The sequence below is a fragment of the Phalacrocorax carbo genome, chromosome 1, assembly GCF_963921805.1.
Source record: "Phalacrocorax carbo chromosome 1, bPhaCar2.1, whole genome shotgun sequence".
NCBI lineage: Eukaryota > Metazoa > Chordata > Aves > Suliformes > Phalacrocoracidae > Phalacrocorax > Phalacrocorax carbo.
The window spans coordinates 26246656-26269016 of NC_087513.1; the positions used below are offsets into that span (position 1 = coordinate 26246656).

The window sequence follows — 22361 nt, forward strand, 5'->3', positions numbered from 1 at the left end:
CACAATTCCACTCTATGCAGTGTGATCTTCTGAGGTCTTTCATTATTAGTACTTAAATTTTACAAGAAGTAATATTGTTCGTGCTATTGTAAACAGCAGAAATTTGTAGCCTGAACTTTGGTGTAGCAGTTTCCTAAATATTAGACACTGGTTTGCCAACACCTAGAACTCCTGTGTAAGGGGGAGTTAAGTTGCACTGAGCAAGTAGCCAACTTCAGAGCTAGTTCTGATGCTTCCTTTCTGGGGTGAAGCTGACCTGTGAGACCATGGGGTTCTATTATCAGGAAACAAGCAACACTGGAGTCACAGATGGCTGCTCAAAGAAGAGACAAAACTAAATTGCACCAATTAAAACATCATTATGGATTAGAAGATACAAATAGGTCTTGGAGTTTGCCCATATTGCAGCATGTGATGTGGCATAGGAATACCAGTGTAGCTTCAAATGAGCTTGGTCACCTCACTCAAGTGGTTGTTTTCTTCTGTATACAGCCTTCGTAATTTGGACTAGTTAGAGATAGTGGCATCTCTGAGAAGATTAACAGAATCACTACATCTGTTGAGGACACCATGAATAAGTTCAATAAAGAGCAAAACATTTCAGTGACAGGATGACAATTACAAATAAAGAACTTCCAGAGAGAAAGGGCAGCCAGAGAAGCTGTACAGCATCCAAGGCAGGGTATAGCATTAGGTCGAAGCTCTCTGCAGGACAGCTATTTCAGTGACCGGTTGGTTGGTTCTTTTTCCCAAGGTTGGGAAGATTACATGCATTTTATTCCATTTTGTGGTATCCATCTGTGATACCTTCCTAATTTTATTAGATTACCCCCTACATTTGCTCCCACTGATGGCCCGCAGAAGTATTTATTTTGCCTCATTTCCCTCTGCAACATGTAATTTTTTTCCTATTGCAGTCACAATTGCAAATGCCAAGGAGGGTGAAGATTTCACTTAAGGAGATTTAACACTCAATTTAAGTTAAGTACAGTAATGAACTGATTGTGCAGAATGGGTCCAGGACTGTGAAAGTAACTATCACCTTTTTTATGTTTATAAGCAGTGTGACAAAGCTGAAGAGATGAATTTTCGGTTATGCTGCATCCATTACTGTAAAGAAATCTTCAATTTCACATTATGAGAACCAGTATTATGGTATAAAAATAATTAAGGCATGTGAAATTTAGGTAAGACAGATTCACTACGTGCTCCTTTGTGAAAGAAACAAACAAAAAACCGCAGGTAGATAAAAATGACACAGATAGCAAGTAAATGAAACATTAAAGAAACATACAAGCAAACACTTCATTTAGTGCAAAAGATTGACAGTGTTAACAACCTACTCGATGACCTCACCAGCTATGTAATTATCAGATAAGCAACATGTTCTGCCTTTGACTAGTAAACACCTTTGAATAAATCATTATAATTACATATAAACCACAATGCCTAGCTGTGTGCAAATTGAAAGGGAGCTGGAGGGAACTCAATTTCTCAGAAGCAGTTCATTTCCTTCCCTTGTTTATTGTTACACATCCTGGCCAGGGATGAATTTGATCCCTGACTCCAAAGGATATGCTGCACTGTGTATCATTTGCCTTTAGGACACAGCGGAGTGATCAATATGACTGTACTGAGGAGAAGAAAAGGAAAAAGGGCCCTCAGACCAAGTGTGTTTCTGAGCCAGGGCCCAGGAAGTAGAACAGCTAACTGCTAGGAACGATTTTTCAGGAGGGGTTTGAACGCCTGCCATTTTTTGTGTTTTCTATTTAGAGTAATTAGACATCTAGCCAATTATTTCAGTACAGAACAATCAGAACTGAAACATCTATTTATAGAAAACAGGAGACTTCCTATTAGAAAGCAGCGTACACCTAGTGCAGTCTCTCAGATTCAGGCTGACAGAGAGTCTGACTTCTATTTAAATGTATCAATACATTCTTAATTGACTACACGAGAAAAAATGTTCTTGGAAAAAAAAAATGAGAGAGGCATGTGTTACAACAGTTATTTAGTCTTGGAGCAGACTCTTTTGTGAATAGATATGGCTTAGGAATTGCCCATGTCATTCCTCTCACAGCTTGCTTTTTGTGGAAAATGAACATCTATGATCATGAAACCATGAGTCTGTCTCCCTTCTGCAAATGTAATAATTATAAACCTATATCTCAGCGAAAAAGTGCTAGTGTTGCTAATATTCCAGTAACACCAAATGGCCCCTGTATTTTAACACAGAAGAAAATCCCTTTCACAGACATTATTTCTAAACTAAAGTAAGATACAGCGTGTGAGCTAAAACAATCTACAATAAAAGAGAAAGGAAGAACAAAAGTGACAGTAATAACACAAGTCATCTGCATGGAAAAACTTGTGTTTCAAAATGGTTTTAGAGATGTTTAATGAAGAAGCATTAATAACGTCCATATTATTCCATCTTCAATGTACACACTGTTTCGCTGGTTTCCTGCAGACTTCACACCAGAAGCAGGCTTTGACAGGACATATGAAGTGGAAGGTTAAAATGGATACTTCATATCTGAACAGCTTAACTACTAGCAATTTGCGTGAAAGTTTTTCCATGTAAAGGGCTTTGCCTACAGTTACAGAAGTCTTGTTTGCTTTATTCAGCAAAGCAGTGGAGCCTAGCATGCAGGAGCACTAAATCAGTTAAACAGTCCGAAAGCCCACCTCATGGAGACAGCCTCTGCTGCTTTGTATTACTTTGCATTTGGACAAGCAGAAGAGTGGTAACTTAAGATGAGAACATGCAATTGTATGTTCATCCCCTCCCTGAGCATCTTTTCAAACCAAGATTTTTTAGTTCAGCCTGTTAATTAAGGCCTTGCCTACACAAGGAATATTCATCTGCACAATTACATCTTATTATGCAGGCAAATCCAGTTTAATGTGGATATGGCTTATGCTGGCAGCATGATGCTTTTATTCATCTGGGGTTTTTTGCTAGCTCTTTCCCCCTCCTCTTCTCCAGTCTTTGTAGCCCCGTTTTGCAGTCCCATCTTAAAAAGTGTGTACCTGAGATGTGTGTCTCGTGTTTACCTGAGAATATCAGCCCGAGTTGCTAATCCAAGAATCACTAGTACAGCATACTTTGATACCAATCCGCTGTGACCACCTTCAACTGCTTTGATTCTGAATGAGTCAAAGCACATGCTATTCAATTCAGAGAGCAACAGGTTTCAACTGAAATTTGATATCATGTACAAATTATAATTTTCAACAACATACCACTGTTTTCATTGGCTTTGACTCTGACTTGTTACTTGGAATAATTAAAATGGTTAATGTGGAAAAATAACCTAAAAGATAACAATCTAGAGAGAAAAACAAACATGTTTTTAGAAGCAGTGGGAATAACAATGCTGAGACCAATAAAAACATTTAACTTTTTCTATAAAAATATTCTGCAGAGAGTCTTTGTATTCTGATATTGTAGCTCACAGCGAACAGAAACAAAATAACTGTAGGATTTAGTGGGGTTTTAAGCTTACAGCATATGCATTTCATAGATGAACTTCAAGAATTTCTGGAGGTTATTTCTAAAATGAAGTAATCTTATTTCTACCTTTGAAATTATCATGTTCTCCCCATAAGTTATGGCATTGGAGTCTGGATTTTGCCTGAAAACTGTTAGATGCATGCAGCTCTATGGAATTTTTAATCTCTTATGTGTACACACAGAAAAGTATTCTTTGATTTAACCAAATGAGTAAGTTTCATTTCAATACCATAGCTTGAAATGTTATTTTTTTCAGTGTTAAGGTCCTCATTCTGAATTTTGAAATGAAAGAATTTTGAAAATCAAATACAATTTTCATCTTTTATGCTCATCTTTCTGTACTTCGTTCATCCTGGGAAATGAAAAGGCTGATCAGTTTTATTTTTATTTTAACTTTTAGTCAATTTCTAATTTTGCACTTGCTCACTCCATCAACCTAAAAATAATCAATTTACAAGCACTAGAGGATAAGATGACAAGAAACAGCCAACATTTGTTTGTCAAGAACCCATCATATAAAACTAGTCTAATTGCTTCTGACAGAGTAACTGATTTAGTGAACAAAGGAAAGAATAGTGATGAAAGTTTGACTTTAGTAAATCTTTAGGCACCATTCCCACATAACATACCTATGAGGTGAGTGCACAGCTATTTGAAAAAATGAAATCTACACTATCAAAATGGATTTTTTTTTTTGTAGCAGAGCCTCAAAGCCTACCCCCCTATACATTCAGTTCTGTTCAAAAGTCTCATTAACAAATTGAATGGTGGAATAACAACTGCATTTATAAATAGCAAATGACACCAAGTTGAGAGGAAGTATTAGCATTTTGGAAGGCATGATCAGAATTGAAAATAATTTTGACATATGGTCCAAATTCAACCTGAGGATATTCAAAACAAGTTCAAAGTGCCAGAATTCGGAAGAAGAAATCAGATAGACAGATACAATTGGCCAGAGAGCACTACTGCAAAAAAGGAGCAGATTCATAAACTGTGTATGAATTAACAATATAATACTGTTAGAAAAAATCCCCAAATAACTTCTGAGTTGTTGGCAAAGATTTACTGGGACCGAAAGAGCTAACTTCCCCTCCTTTAAAATTGCAGTATGAATTTATTCCTTGTCATACAGAATTCTGAATAATAGGGACTATTTCATTTTAGTCATAACCCTGCAGACATTAAGAATTGCAACCAAACTTGTTTATGAGTGTTATATACAAGGAGCAAAAGGTAATCCTTCTGCTGTGGTTGGTGTTGGTCATACCTCATCTGTAAACTGCTTCCCAGTTTTGGAAAACATGGTTTCAGTAGAGGATTACAAGAAGGAGGTGGATTTTAGAAGACCTTGTACTGGGTCTGACTGAGGTGGAGTTCATCCTCTTCCCAGCAGCCCACACAGTGCTGTCTTTTAGATTTGTGACTAAACCAGTGTTGATAATGCACCAATGTTTTAGCTATTGCTGAGCAGTGCTTGCACAGGGTCAGCACCTTCTCTGTGTCTCACTCTGATTCCCAGCAAGTAGGGTGGGGTGGGCAAGAGGCAGGGAGGGGGCACAGCCAGGACAACTGACCCCAAATGAACAAAGGGATATTCCATACCACATAATGCCATGCTCAGAAACAAAACTAGGGTGTAGTCTTTGCAAAGCTGCCATTGCTTGGAGGCTGGCTGGGTATCAGTCTGCTGATGGAGGGTGCTGGGTGATTACCTTCGTATCCCTTGGGGTTGTTTTTTTTTTCCTTTTTTCCTTCTTAACTTTTAAAACTGTCTTTATGTCACCCTAGGAGTTTTTCTTGCCTTTTCTCTTCCAAATGTCTCCCCGATCCTGCTGCAGGGGTGGTGAGTAAGCAGCTAGTGGGTCCCTAGTCGCTGGCTGTGGTCAACTTACCACACATTTGAACTATAAAGAAGAACAAAAGAATTTTGATTTTTGGGGACGTGTTTTCTCTAAAGTAAGATTGAAGCGATAGGAAATGCCTTCCCCATATGTATGGGTTTTGGTTGGGAAAGAGCTAATTTTCTTCATAGTAGCTTGTGTGGTGCTATGTTTTAGATTTGTGACCAAAACAGTGTTGATAACACAGGGATGTTTCAGCTGTTGCTGAATGGGTCTTACACATCATCAAGTTTTTTTCTCTTTCTTGTGCTGCCCCGCCAGTGAGAAGGCTGGAAATGGGCAAGAACTTTGGAGGGGGCACAGCCGGCACAGCTGACCCCAACTGACCAAAGGGATATTCCATACCATATGGCATCATGCTCAGTATATAAAGCTGGGGAAGAAGGAAGTGGGGGACGTTTGGAGTGATGGCGTTTGTCTTTCCAAGTAACTGTTACGCGTGATGGAGCCCTGCTTTCCTGGGGGTGGCTGAGCACCTGCCTGCCCATGGAAGGAGCAAATGAATTCCTTGTTTTGCTTTGCTTATGCATGCAGCTTTTGCTTTACCTGTTAAACTGTCTTTATCTCAACCCACGAGTTTTCTCACTTTTACCCTTTCGATTCTCTCCCCCATCCTATTGCAGGGGAGCAAGTGAGTGGCTGTGTAGGGCTTAGTTGCCAGTTGGGGTTAAACCACTACACCATAGAATAAATTTTTACCCATCCAAAATCAGTTGTCCTCTTTAATCACTGGAGGCCACAAAGTAAATATTTTAATTTGGAGCAAAGATTATATAAAGAAGGTTTTGAACCACAACCATGAAGTAGTGGAATATGTTACTTTAGGAGGCTACAGAACCCCTGCCAAGGTTGATCCTGAGATTTGTATGTGATGTTTTTTAAAAGAAATTCTCCTGAGCTCTACTTGAAACATATTTCCAGGCAACTCTGAGCTGCATGGATGGAAAGAGAAGACTTCCAGGAAAAGGTATTATTTAGGTACTGATGCATTGAGCTGTATTCAAATATATATTTGACATGTTCTAATCCTGATCTGTAAAAAAATAAAAGGGTGAATGTAAGTTTTACCTTCATATATCATGAGTCCTTATAGTCTACAGGGAAAAACAAAAGTTAAACTCCTCTGCTCCTGCAGGTTAATGGAGTGAGCAGAGGCTGAACTGAGTTTGGTGAGGAGGCACATATTTCTGGAAGTAGCTGCTTATGCACAAATCCATCTTTAAACAAGACAGAGGAATATGTTTTACAAAGTAGGCTTCATCACTGAAATGTAGTCAGGAACCAATAGTTGCTAGTCAAGAGTTTAGAGTAGAAGAACTACCAGATGTCTGAAAGATGGAACTTCTACCTCACTGCCTGGGTCTGGACCCTGGGCTGGATTTTATGCCCCTCAGCATCCCAGAGGGCAGCAGCATCAGGCAGGCTGTGTGACGGTGTTTGGGGACATAGGAATTCTACACCTCTGAAGATCTAAGCTTTACTGATAATGCTCCAGGGAAAAATATCCTTTGATGACTATTTCTGGTTACGGCAGCTCAGCCATCTCACTTGTGCAATGCCACTTGCTGGACCAAATGCTTTCTCTTTGTTAACGATACGGTCTTTTATAAGTTTTTGATATCACTGTTTCATTTGTAGGGCTTTCTCTAAAGGAATGTCTTATATCTAGGTGTGCAGGAATTTTCCCCTTGAAGAAGTAGTTATTGGAGTTATTTTAATTTTTCTTTTGGCGTGGCTCTTGATAGTTGTGAGCTATCACCAATTTGAACTTACTACAACAACAGTGAAGAAATGATCACTCTGGTAAGTGAAGATAGTGTAGGAAAAGGCAGCGATGTTTCTGATATTTTCTGAACTATTCTGGAAAGCAGCTGTTCACTTGTCCATGTGCAAACCTCTCCCTGTTTCTCACAGCATGCTCCATGCTACTTGTTGAGGCTGACTGTACTCTGCCATAACGCACAGTCCAGTCCAGTAAATGCCTGCTTAACTAGACAAATTAGGCTGAAATCTTTTGGCACATTAATTACAGTCTAGTATTGAAAGTGTAAAAAAAAACCCCACCCTATGTATGAGTCTGAGATTGTTGGACGCAGTCAATTCATTCACAAAATACTTTGTACAGTTGCTGTATGGCTGCCAGGGAAAGGCTGCAGGAATCCTGAGGACAGTCACTATTCACCCGCCTTCAGGATGATCAGGGTTTTATTTTGGCTCAGTTACTCCATAACTAAGAGGATCTGAAGCGCCACAGGAAGCATTCCTCATGGAGGAGAGGTTGGAATGAACCAAGTGGAACCAGTCTAATTCCCAGGACAGCTCATCTGTCCCTGAACAGCTTAGCACAAAACATTGCCCTGTGCTCAAGAATTAATGTACTGTCACATCTGACTTCAGCATTTGGGGAGTGAAATAGCCATTTGAAGACCTATTGCAGTGCCTCACCCATAAAAACAGGGTAATTCTTGACTATTCTGTACCTCTTCTGCAAATACTGCAAAGGGGTGTTAGGTCTAACTAAAAATGGTGAGGAATAATGCTTCCACTCTTGTCTGAAAAAAGAAGAGAGAGTTATTTTATTACTGGTTCCTTAAATCAGGAAGGGCCAGACTGCAAACCGGCTTTTCTTGTCAATCCAAAGCAGAATTTTAAAGTATAAAAATAGATTAGTGTAACAAGTCAAGAACTACCAGTTTCTCCCAGAACTCTTCTCATATTTGGCAAGATGTTTTCCTTTTTCCACCTGGTCTCAGACTCTAAAACTGCCTTGGACCTGCCTACCAAGTCAGCCAGTTACTATCTTCCTTACTGAAGTAATACAAGGCAGATGAATTTCTCTAAAAGAAGCAAAAGAAATCCATTGCAGGCATAAATACAAGAATGGCGAAAAGAGACACCACAATCGTTTCTCCATTTATATCATATCCAGTCATACAATCCATTAACAAACCTTTCTTCAATCAACAAATTACCTTACTATAAGAGACAACCATGATTTTTCAGATGTGCAGTAAATAAATGATTTAAAGTGATGTTTTTTAATTTGTAGATAACTGGTTGTCTGTAAGACAACAAAAGGTAGTGTACAAAAAACCTGCAGTATTATTGAACCATACTCATATATTTTTCTGTGCACGCAAATAATGAGCAGGATATTGGAAATAAAAGGAACTAAAATACATTCAAAAATTATATTAGTCTGGAATAGGTAGAAGAGTACTGCAGTATGTGAGACAGATGCATTGGATGATTCTTAGTTTATCAGGGAGAGGCCATGTCAGGCTAAGAATAATTCTCCACTGAGTTGTACTGCAGATTGTAACTCTATCAACATATAGTTTTTATCATAGCATAATCTGTCAACTCAAGCTATGAAAATATGCTGTCACAATATTTTCTGAGTTACAGTAGAGCTCAATAGCAAACAAAAGGGAAATATGTAGTCCCGACCCAATGGCAAACACATCAGGGCAATTCAAACACTTAAGCCTGTTATTCCACTTCTGTGCTTACACACTGTGCTTTGGATGAATATTCAGATTACTCTGGTATGCTCTCCACACATGGGTACTGTCTGCATAGCAAGCCTCAGTGAAACCAAAAGCACCTAGTAATCCAATATGGTATGCTCTATTTGTATGCAGGCTAAGAAGGTTTACAACCCTAGTTGCTACCAAACATTGGAATTCTTACTCTATACATATTTAATACACCAGGTAGGCTACCACAGTTCAAGCTGCTAGGTATGTTTCTCACTTGCACAAGAAAGCATTGTGGGACTGAGACCTAACATTCTTTGGGATAGATGTACTAGGTACCTAGTTAAAGCACATAATTGTCACAGATCTGCCAAATCTCAGCTAATCCATCTGTGTGGGTGCTTCCTTGCCTGCTGTGAAGGTGGAGAAGGAAACAGTCTGGCAGAAAAGCCAGACTGAGAGATATTAGAGACAGGCTACTGACAGTGGATTGGGATGAAGAACCAGCTGAAAACTGGAAAGAGAGGATACGCTTGGGGAGAGGAGGAGGGTCATGCAGTTGAGACATATAGGGATCAGACTGAGGTGAAGCAGCTCATGAGGAGGGCAACTCTATAGTTAAGGAAGTTATTGTCCATATGTTCCATCTGTCATAGGCATTGGAAAATTTGCAACGATGTCCCTGTCCTGGTAAAAGCGTCTGGGGCTGAGCCATGCATGGATCAAAGAAAATAAAATATTCAGATTTTCACACGTGCTGGGGGAGGAAAACCACACTGCTTCATACAATGAGGAAGAGGGTGCTCAGCTCTCCAAACCTCAGTGGAGAGGGAAGAATAGCTCCACCCTGCTCTGTGCCAAGGAAGAAGGCTCTGCCAGACACAACTCACTTTGGACAACCCCCACTGCTGCATGATCCAAGTTATTCTAATTGATAAATCTTGGGACTATATCCAGGAAAGAACTTTATATCCTTGTTCTGTGCACCCTGAGGCAAAGTCATGTGAAAAAGCAGCGTGAAGTCATGAAGGGGAAGGATGTATCATGAGTGAGTGAGACAAATCAAAGCTGAAAAGAGTGCATGGCACAGCTTTTGAGCACCTAACTGTGTGCTATTTGTGTGCATATATGCCCGCTCTGGTCTGATATTCACAAGGTTCTTCAAGATTTCCCACTGTTTATTATAAATTTATTTTATTTAAACTTCAGATAACATAAAGAAAAGTAGCAGTTTAAATATGTGAGGCAGATACCCCTGTCACACACAGAGCAGAGTGGCAAAAGAATGGAAACAAACACATGCGTCAATGAAGAACACCTTGGGGACAGAAAAAACTCCTCTTGGCTAGATACAGAGAGGTAAGATGGAAAACCAACAGAGTCAATATAAAATCACAAGGATTCAAAAATTCTATTACAGAAACTTTTATTAAAACTCCAATTACTTTTTCAGGGGAAAAAAAAAAAAGGAAATTTAGGCCTGAAGATTTGCTGTTTTACTGTGAGAAACTCAGAGGAACACGCGTGACAGTTTTCAGACCCCTGTCTTTGTTGCCAAATAAGCAAAGTAGGACTGCTGCGATCGCTGGTCTGTAATAAAAAGCTCAGCTACAGACGTGCCCAACTGAGCCCAGAGGAATCACAGCAGGTGGGGGAACCCACATAGCACCCTGCTCCAGCCGCTCCCAGTGACATCGCAGGAGAGGGATCTGCCCACAAAACACTCTCTTTTATGCACGTGCACATGCACGTGTGTACATACACACACGTGAAGAAGCACAGAGGCACGATGTTGAGCGGGGGAACCCCAGTAACCCTGTCAGAGAGACACAAGCCCCTGCCCTGGTCCCCTTCAGCTGTACAAGGGGACACAGCCCCAATGTCCATCACGGTGAGTGAACAGGAGCACCTTGTGGACCTGGGGGGGGAAGAACATTGCCTAAGGGTTTGGGACCCATTATGGGGTGCGTGGTAAGAGCATTTCCCAATTGCTTATTATGGGATGTTTAATGGAGGAACCAAAGGTAGGGAAAAAGAGGTATCAAGGTGGCTTGAAGAGAAGCAAGCATGGGAAAAAGAGGAATAAAGGGATAAAAATGTCTTCTTAGAAGCAGTGAGCTGGTTGCTACTCTTGGCTGGCCACATCCTGTACCTGGTCAGGGCAGTTTATCCTGCCTTCTCATTAAACTCCATTGCCAACTCCTGTCCTGTCTGTGGGACTCTTTCGCATGTGTGTGCATGTGTGTATCTCCAGGGCTCCAATTGCAGCCCCTGGAGGGGGACCAGAGCTCAGAGGCCCATGTGTCCCTGATGGCAACTGCTGGACCAGGTGTACAAGTGCATGTGAGCACTGGCGAGTGGATGTGGCCATGGGTACTGTTTGTGTTTGTGTGAGTGCTGAGTGTGTTGATCTGTGTGGCCGGCCATATGCGTGTATGTATGTGGTGTATAGGTGTGTGCATGTGCCAGCTAGGAGCACACGCTTAGCCTTGCTGCTGGTTGGATGTGGGAGCATGGATCTGCATCAGCCTCACTTCTGTCAGGCTGCCAGATTTGGCAATCTTGGATGAGTGCATTCATAGGAGCTACAACAAAAACAAAAGGTACTCAGGTATCTTCCCCACTAGACTATTACCAAGCCTGCTATTCCTGCTACTCTTACAAGGAAGAGTCTGGGTGTTTAGAGACACTCATGAAACAAATGGAAAGAGCTGGAGGCAGGAAAGAAGATTCAATGAGTGGTTCAATAGGAAAGTAGCACCTGGGGAGGAGGAGTTCTGCCCAAGGAAACCAAACTGCCAGTTGGCATATACTTTCCCTCCTGCCCTTCACCCCAACCTTTCTACCACTCCCACTTTTTGCATCAGGACAGGAGAAACCTGATCTGAGAAGCCCTCTGACTGATGGCACTTATGGGAATTCATCATTGACTTTAAAGGGCAGAAACTGTGTTAGAGCTGAGAAAACAGTTTCTTCTGTTCTGTGGATATAGAGGAGCCTCAGGGTAAGCAGCTAAGGAGTTTATTTGTCTTAATGTCCTGTCTTATTCTAATTACAATGGATTAGGATAACTATTACAATGTTAAAAGTATGGTGTCTGATCACCTATGCAAGAAACAAAGGCACATATTTTAAAGTCCGAACGGCAGCCCTTGGTCGCTGCATTTACAGCACTCAGGCGTCCTACGCCAACCCTAATTAATGTGTCAGACTCCTTAATACCCAAGAGGCAGGAAACAATCAGAATACTGAAAAAGAGAAATTTGGGAATAGAAGCAGTGGCTAAACTAAACAGCATCAGGACACAGGCTCAACCATTGGCCTGCAATCATTCGCTGTGTTTGTTTTCTTCTCCCTGGGTGGCCATGCAATGCCCCAGGAGACAGCACAAGCCAGTGACAGCTCCTAAAACTCAGCGAAGAGCAGGCCACCCTCAGTCGGGTGAAAGAGTTTTGATATGTGGACATGAGCCATACGGCATCAGTTGTCCTCAGGACTAGAGAATTGACCTTTTTTGTTTATGAGTTAGACAAAACCACAATATTACATTATGACGCAATAATTGTGTCATGGCTAATGTAAGGGTGATTTCCAACCATACCCCACAGATACTGTTTTCTACGCAGCACCCTACGCTGCCTTTCAACTCTACTCACCTGGCATGCCACGGGGTAATGAAAGTCGTTGATACAGACATCATCATGACTACCATGTAGAGCATCCATGGAACATGGACTCTAATGTAGCTATTAAAATTATATCTCTAAACATTCTAGAGAAACATAGGGTCAAGCTTCTCACTTTTGAAGGTTAACAGACACAGACACCCCCACATTGTTAAATTTGCAAAAAAAAAAATGTACTGTAACATCTAGGATGTAAATCAGATGTGTCATGGAACTGGGTAAAGAATAAAAATACCTGCTGCTTTCTCCTACCTCACACATCATCCTGTCATAAAGAGGGCAACTTAACTAGTCTACAGTTACTTTCTGTGCTAGTACTTTCTTGAATACTTCTACTCTTAAAACTTTCTCCAAAGGTCCTCTAGCCTTTTTTTCTAAAGCCATAGCACTTCATTCAAGTGAAAATGGGGTTAACATCTGCCAGACTCTATGTGTTTAAAGTCCTTGTCTTCAGCCTCCTCTTTATAGAAAATTACCTCAATTATTTTTTGTAGAAGACTGACTTCTAGACAGGCTCCAGTGACACTTAGCCTCACTGTGGCTGTGAAAACTGGAGTGAGGGATTTTGGGGTTTTTGAGAGAGCTGCTGAAGCCAGATGGAAAGAAAAAATGTTTAAACGCCTGATTCCCATTTAGACAGACAAACGCTTCTTGATTTGGTCCAAAAGAGCTAGGTCTTATTCTTATTTTGTTTATCAGCCTGTTTAACAAAGTACTCCAGTATGCTGATAGGTTTGCTATTTTATTTCCTGTAAAAAAAAAAAATTAATTGTAGCAAACAGTGGGTTTCTTCCAAATAAAGAAAAAATGGTTTTGCCTTATTTTACCATTCTACACTAAAAGTCCTTTTTCAAAAAACTGATCAATTGAGCTGCATTCTGTCAGACCTAAAATAACTGTGGTTCTGCCAGATTCATCTTGCATTTACACAATGCAGAAGAAAACTCAGTGTATTGTATGTACATACACACTTTTAGTAGTTGCTATAAATTAAAAATGAAACTCCTTTTTAGAGCTAAATATTTATTTTGGAAAGCATTACCACAAATGTCAGAAACAAAGTCATTAAAACAATACGCTTGTAATAGAAACACTTTATGCCTTGAATCATTTGTTTCAAACTTTCCAAAATGCATACCACTCAGCTCTTCCCTCCTTTCCTCTACCAAAGTTTAAATATATTTTACTTAAGTGAGGGAGCATTGAGGAAATATATTAAGACTATATTTTTTAAATCTTGCTACCAGTTAAGGTCACTCAAATGCTACTCCTTTGCTACTTTTTAATCCAAGTCCCTTCCATATTTTGCACTTCTGCTGTGAAAATGGACATTGCTTTGTAAGGAAACACGCCTGATAGAAATTAAATATATGCAGGTTTTTTCCTTTCTAATCCTTTCTAATCAACCTAATCAAAGACTAGGTGTCACTTTTAGTAATCATTTTCTGTATGAAATAATTTTTTTCAGAAATCTGAAAGCTCTCATGACCAACTTGAAACTGAGGAACCCTTAGTTTTGAATTCTGAGTACACCAGAGAAGGTTCCTTTCTCTTCAACATCTGTGTAAACTAGGATTACCTCTAAATGGACAACCTCAGGGGCCGAATAAAAGAACATTCAATATTACATCGAAAATTCAACTTTGTGGGAGTATAATGAACCTCAGAAGTGTAGAATAATCATTCCCCTCATGAAGGAAAGGTTCCCATTTGATGTAAAATAAGCCAGTGTAACAACAAGATGGTGTATGAAATTTTCAGAAACATGTTCTAACCCGTGGGTGGCTGCTGCACTTTTGATGTCTGGGGCATTTTTGGGGTGCAGCATTCAAAAGAGCTGTCAGCTGAAAGTGGATGCAGCTGGAGAAAGTTGGAATCTGAACCTAGGAATGGAGTGGGCTGGCTGCAAATTACAATGAAGGCCCACACAATATATAAGCTTTTTGCTATCTGAACCAGTAAAAGTCATGGTAGCTAAAGTTAAAAAAAAAAAAAAGATTTCGTTTCAGTGGTGTATAATGCCTCTGCCTAAAAAGGGAGCACAATGATGAAAGAGACCACACGTCTCACAGCTGACCAGGGCTCAGAGCCAGTGAGTGCAACAGGAAGGGTGCAGAGCTTCCGGGAGCCAAAACACCGGGCAACACTAATGCAACCATCCCTTAGAGAGAGTGCTCTGGCAGGACTGCTACAGGCTTCTGGCTAGATTTACTGTCATTCTCCCAGCACCTATATTAGTAGACAATCATCTGACCTTTAGGAACAGACATATGTATTTATAAACCAGAGCCTCCGCTTGAACCCTATAAGAGCCAGGATTCATTTCTCAAAGGCAAGCATTTTAAAAGTACCTGAGTAAATAATTATCTACTGTTACCTTCTTATCCCATAGCCTACAGTTACAAAACATTGCCTCAAACCCTTTTACAGGATTTGCATGTTACTAGCATATTACAAAGCTTGTACTTACACCTTAATCCCCTGTATTTATTTAATTTCAGTGGACTCGTACATTGTTGCTTTTCTTTGGCCAAAGTGTGTATCTTCCTGGACACTGGTGTTTTTCAGATTCTATTAACATGACATAATTTATTCCTGCAGAGTTTTAATTTTAGCTTACTATGTAATCAGAGTGTAATATTTTAATTATTGTAAATTCTAAGTCAGCCCAATAAATACCGCTCTCCACTGGACTCTATGTTCTGTTTATATGACTAAAAAGAACATTCAAAGAAAGGTATGTTTGGTAACTTTGTGACTAAATGCTGTATTTTGGTTTTAACTTGACAAAGTTCAATGTCCATATACTTTTGTTATGAACAAATAAAGAATTTCCCTTTCTCATGGAAAAGAGTGCATTTGAAATACTGTTTTTAGTACAATTCTACAGGAGTTCTATTTTAGTGATACAAAGAAATAGTTTGTGTGCTCTTCTGCTAGAAAACATGCATATGTTCTGCTAACAATTAGGAAGGAGAATACATATTGTTGCATTTAGATTTTCTACAAGAAACCACAGCATCACATTAGAGAGCAGCATGTATTTGGGCTTGTCAGAAACTGATCTATCTTGTACTGAAACCAGTGATGTCTGTGGCATGAGATTAGGCATCCACTTTCAACTAGTTGGCAAATAGCCAGGCTTAATTGCTAAAAGCAAAATTTAAAAGTGATCAAGATAATGTATGTTTCTGGTATACATTTTCTTCCTAAAATTATATGAACTTTCATTCTGATGAAGAAGAAGAAATTTAATGAACAATAAGTACGCTTGTAACTCAGTATGCTCTGAGGATCACATTTCTACCTATTTAGCTTGTTTAGGAAGCTCCTTTGCTTAACAACTTACAAAAAGAATACTTCTGCTTTACTTGTCTGAATACTTTGCCCAGGACTCATGTGACATATATTTTGCATTAGGAAACCAACTGGTTTCGTATACTTTCAGCTATATATTTGTACCAACAGGTAACCAAAATGATTTTTGGAAGAGAAGCTACATCTGCTAGATCTGAAGACATACATGTATTTGCATGGTAACCCACAACACACTTTTGTGGCTAGCCTCACCATTATTATTTTGCACAATATTTTAAATGACTGACTTGTGCATTTGCTGGCATGCTATGATCTCCAGTCCTGCTTATTTAACCTTACCTCCACAGGGTTGTTTACACTTTCAGAACCTGATTTCAATTTACTTTAATTTTCTCAGAGACTCTTGTATTTATAAAAGCTGAGCATCTAGTGACCTCTCTATTCCTGACATTTCCTTTACTCTCCACTATGAAAAAGAACAAAAACCCCAGTGTCCCATTTCTGTTCCAAAAAAACTAAACTGCTTCCTTCAGTGGGTTGGTCCTTGTAATTGAAAATGGCAACCAGATGTTTACAGAACACACCAGCAATTTTCCTTGAGGCCTTTAGTCTTTATACTTGTTTGCTAAAGTTAGTTGGATTTCATGGAAACTTGTCTGAGGCTGTTGCAAACAGCAAGCAGCGTCTCCTCCTAACTGTACTCCAAACAATTAAAAATAAAAGAATGAAATAAAAGTAAAGTTAGAACTAATGCTACCTACGCTCGTTAATGCATTTCAAACTCTGTACAAAACCACTCACTAAGGGAGGAGATTTTGTTCTCTTAGTACTGGTTTCTACATGCTGTCCCATGAAAACCATCCCTATATCAGAGTATTTTATTTGCTTTCTACCTCTCAAACTTCAGCTGGCTATACTCTTAAGCACCACTGATTTTGCACTACCTTCCCTCTTCCCCACTCCTGTCAGGAATATATTCTCGTAGATTTGGGTTTTTTTGAGAATATTTTGGATTTTAAGGAGATGCTGTGAACAACATCTTGCTGGTTCTGCAGTTAAAGCCCTGAGTCACCACAGCTGATTCACCCCTGAAATCTCTCCATCTGCTTTAGAAATCACTGTTTTCCCTCTTCAGTTTATCTGCCTCATTCTCTCAAGGCTAGACTTCAAGAGTCTGTGAGTCCAGCTTGTTACCTGACAAGGGGACACACTACACCCAATACAATCTCTTTACCTAATATTTCAAGATTAAATACTCCACGGCTCCAGGGGATCCATCTGATTACTTCACTAGCTTTACCACCAAAACAGGCTTCCTAAAATCTAACACAACTTTTTTGTTGTTGTGGTTGCACTTCATGTCCTATTTACTATTGGCATGAAGAACAGATTATTCTTTTTTCCTAGGCAGTAGACTTTTGCATTAACAAGTACCTCTCTTCCCCCAGTCATACCAGTCTTCATACTCATTGAAGAAAGAGAATCACTGTGCCCTCCTGTCTCTACCACCTCCTCTCATTCTCACTACTTTTGCTGATATAGTATGTCTTGGAAAATGAAAAGCAGATGTCTGACAGTCACCAGACACAGTGGTCCTGGGGGCCTCCAAAACCCACGGCTGTAGTTTATTCTCTAGACTAATTAGCAGCCCTGAGGAAACCATTACTGGCTGCACTTATGAAGTAGCACTTCTGCAAGTTCCTACCTTGCTTCTGGCCAGATGTCAGCAATTAAGCTGATTCTTTTGCTGATTTAGCCTCTGGTCAAAAGAATGAATAGTGAGGAGTACTAGAGGTGATACAGTATGCTAAAGGAACAACATAAGGCTATACAGCAAGGAGCATGCATTTTATCCTAGTTCTGACAGTGACTCACTAGATTTTTATTCTAGTTTCTCCATCTCTAACTCTGCTGTGGCAACTTTGCCTCCTAGTCCTACTGTGAATAAAAGTGAACAGACATGGACATTTTCTTCCCATTGAAAATACAGATTTTCTTTAAAGAGCAATTTTTCCAATGGATAGCCAACAAAACAAAATGAAAAATTGACAAAGACTGGCTAGGAAAATTGCTTTTTGTGAGAATCAGCAGAATTTTCTTTATCTGTCACCAACTGCTGCTTCAGTCATGCAGCATCCAGAGAGAGACAGAAACCTGCAGCTAGCATCACTCCATGTCTGCTGAACACCTGTGCTTGCTCCTGCAGGATCATGCTTCCTGACATTCCCCAAGCAGCAGATTTTACAGGGAGCAACCACTGGGTACAAGGAAGCAACAGAACACTCTATAGAGAGCTAATGAGAGGCAGCAGAGGCTATATCTGCCATAACAATACAACAGTTCTCAAAATCAGCATTTTACAGCAAAATTAGTTATGTCTGAACATATTCAGGTTGGTTTAACAATGAGAGGTTATTCACTTCTTGATGTAATACCTAAGTTGCACCATGAGATGCCACCTTAAATGCCAGATGGATCTTTTGGCCCCAGCACATAAAAAGAAGGGCCAAGATTCGCTCAGATTCGGTCCCACGGGTGTTGTCTCAGTCATCCCTTCCCGTTCTTGGAGCAGCTCCACCCAAGCACCACTCCCACATCTGCAAAAAGCCAAATCATCCTCATAGTTGCTGGAACCAGGGCTTAATTTATACAGCCAAATTCTTAAACACAGCATGTTCTTAAAATGGCAGAAAACAGAACAGAGCTCAGTGCATATTGATAAAGTCAGCAAAGAGGAAATAACTTCAGATCTAATATTTTTTGCAATATGTGTAAATTTAAGGATGTATATACTATATGATCTCCACTTAACAATCTCAGGTGAATGAATAGGACATGAAGCTGATAATGATTTCAGTGGAAATAAATATCAAGAATTACTGACCCAAGAAGTAAATATTGACCAAAGTTAAGATGGGTTCAATATGTGTCTTATGGACAATAAATCACAAAAAACCACCCAAATCAATATATGTACTGTAACGATCTTTCTAATGGTATGGCTTCACTGGATGTCGCTCAAACTGCAAACAGAAGCCATAGTAAAGTTTAAATACTTAATTGTAGTATTCCAAAAATAGGAAACGATTACGTAAAATCAATGCTATGAAAATGGTTTATGATTCTTTTTCTAAAGTCACATATTGCAATTGCACAAACTTCTACCAAACTATTAAAATTAACATTCTAAGGCAGCAGGGAGCATATAATGTTACATTGCACTCAGTTTGCCAGCAGCCTGAGTAGACGTGCTTTTTTCCATGGCCAAACTGACTGGCTATCATTAAGGTTATGCAGAATCTTTTCCATTCCAAAAGCTAGCAGTAACAACAGAATTCTGCATGTTATTGAAGAATGAATTAAAACTGGCTGGTCAGCTTTGTAGCATACAGCTGCACATGTTTTTTCGAGCCTGCAGTTTTCTGAGATTTGCCTAAATATTAGTAAAGGTGAAGAACTGAGAAATGAAGGAAATGCTTATTAAGGGAAGGACACCACTGACTAATGAGGCAGGCACACTGAACAAAGGACAGAAAGACTGATGGCTCCAGAAAGAAAGATATAAGTAGTTTATTTATCTTAGAAGATGTCATCTGGCGAAAGGTTCAGGCAGCAGATAGTAACTAGGGAACGTTATTTTTGGAGGGCAGAAATGTGTTTTAATGCAGCAAATTTCTGAGATAACACTTCCTTTTTAAAGTTTGAAAATGTTGGCAGGCCATCACAGAGCCATAGGGACCCACAGATCCCAGACGTGAGAGCTTCTTGGACTGGAAGGACAGGGGAGAAGGCAAAAGGCTCTGAAAAATATTTGGCAAGTTCTTCTCCAGTATTTGCCACTCTGGAAGAGCCTAAGGGTGCTCTGAAGCCAGGCAGCTCGCCCCACTCACCTCTGATAAAGCAGCACAGCTCTCTGCTGGACTGAGGGAAGGAAGGCCTGCGGCTTGCACGGCTCAGCACAGGAAGTATCCCAGGAGAAAGCCCACATGTGAAGCTGTGAGACACCATTTTCAAACCTGCTGCCAGGCTGCAGCGAAGGCAGAACATGTCCCAGAGGCTATGTCTCTATGAGCAGATTCTCACATTTTAAAAAAAGGAGGAGGAAGGAAGGAACAACACACCATGCGCACCATCTTCTGCCTCGCTGCCAAACAAAACAAGTGTACCATTTATAGATGTGCTGGCCAATACAACCTGATATCTTTCTCATCAGCTGTTACGCAACTTCATTTGAACTGCATGATTCATGATGGGCTTAGCACTGACACTGGAGACACTGACCATGCCTAAATGGATCTACCCCAGCAGCAGCTGCATGCCCAAGGTGGCAATCCCAGCTCTCCACAAACACTTGACTATCCCATCATCTGCTGCTAACACAGTACCGCTTCTCTATCTCCTTCCTAGAAGCAGATTAAGAGATGTGTTAAACCTTACAGAAAAACCGGCTCATTTAGGGCTGCCGCAAAAGGAAGACTCAGGGAGCTCAGAGCAGGCACAGACATCATCAGTCCATGGGCTTTTCCCTCCATGTGGGTTTAATTGCTAAGGAATGGTGAAAGCACAGCTACTTTTTGTTCAACCAAAGCTGCTTGAGAATTTACTGACAGAGCTGTTTTTCAGTGAAAAAAATAAGGGTCTGAATAATTTATATTTTACTGCAGAAAGCATCTGTACAGATTTTTCATAGGAAACCCATAAACCACAGTCTTTTTGCTTGGGGGGACGAAAAAAAAAGGTATCTTTTTCCTTTTTAGCCAACTATCTTCCACTTACCGAAACTCAAAATGTTTTGGTTGGTCTGTAAGAAGTGACAAATGTCTACTGAAGAAAACTGTTCTTCTGTTTTTCTCTGACAGCAATGAACTCAACACAGTGCTGCAGCCCAGGTGTGGAGGATATCTCTGGAAGATCAGTGTGCAGAGCTGTCACATTTGGGTCTCAAACAGGAGCAGAACTGGTCCCAAAGTTAATAGCGGGCCAGTGCAAAAAGGTTAGGAATGTTTTGCGGTGAACTTTTTTCCATATAAGACTTCAGCTAGACTCTTGGCTCTCAGCCATTCTAAACAAAAAATCTTTTCAAAATTAGAGTGAACTTTGAAAGTTACACGAGTAAGACAGACTGCACAAAAATAAAAGCATTGGATAGAGCTGCTAAATAATTCCAAGTAAGAAGGAATGACTCTTCTTACAGACTTTTCATGACATTCATGATCTATATTTATCAGTCCATTATCTATATCTTTTTAATAGAGGCTTCAAGGAACATATTTTTTAATAATTTATAACACTCTTCTTAGGAAAATATTATGACAAAGCATAGCTTAAAATACCCTTCTCCATAATAAGGAGTACTATCCCATCCAGAACAGTAAACCTCATCATCTACAGGCAAAGAAAAATAACTCTGAGCATAACTTGTTTAGTTCTAAGAGAAGATCATTGGTTTGGTATGCAGACATGCTCTTTTTACTTCTTGTTTTTAAAACATAACTTTAAAGCCAGGCACTTACATAACACAGGGAATAGTTAAAGGCAGACTTATGTTGCCATGAAATGGAATTAGTAGACTCTTACTCTTTACCTTAAATTGACAAGCCTTTGACTTTTTTACACACTCCAACATCTGCTGGAAGCTGTAGGATGTTCCTGGAAAATACCTAAAACCTTTTTGTTACTTCTTTTTTTTAATTACTGGAAAAATCCTGCAGTAAGTACTGGTGCTAGCCTGTAAAATATAAATACCCACAGTTAAGTTGATTTCTGCAGAGGCAGTGTTTGGAGGGTAAAAACCTGTACTGGAGAACCTGAACCTGAGTTGATCACTGAAGCAAAATCTAGTACAGTGATTTTTTCTAAGTCATAACTGGATTTTGCATACCCACTTCCTTGGCCATTTGAAACAAAAGTATTTCACGGAGGTGGTGCACACGGTCCCCAGAGCACTATATTTTCTCTGCAGCTCATCTGACATTAGCAAAACCTGTGGACATGCTGTGTCTCGTCACTCTGGGATGGAAAGTACTCAAGGCAAGGAGTGGTTGAAGGGTGCATATGAAAACAGATTAAAATAAAAGAGTGAGGTGATGACAATTTAGTAGTTCTCAGTACAGCCTTCCAAGAAAACTGCATGTACCTTATTTTCAAGAAAGTTTCGTAAAGAAACTTGAAATTAGTGGTTGGATTTTGAGCAGCCTCCTCCATGCAAAATAATTATGTTTCTCATCTGTGAAGCTACTCTGATTGGTTAAAGCATGAAGCAAAACTGAGCTTTCTGGTAACCCCAGGAATGTGATGCAAGTGGCACTCCCCTTAGCATGAGAAATAACAAACCACACCATTTTTCTACTGACAGAATGGTGGCCTGTGTACTTTTTTCAAAGCCTTCCAGTTCTGAAATTGACTTCCAACAGAACATCAAACTGATATCACAGTTTCAGTTCATACCTTTAAGGTG

The 22361-nt window shown here is 39.9% G+C and overlaps 1 protein-coding gene across 5 annotated transcripts in view; it reads right to left on the minus strand.

Moving 5' to 3' along the window:
* Nucleotides 1-22361, minus strand: part of CPED1 (cadherin like and PC-esterase domain containing 1) — a 155625-nt gene that overhangs the window by 120129 nt on the left and 13135 nt on the right. The gene's annotated exons all lie outside the window — the stretch shown is intronic.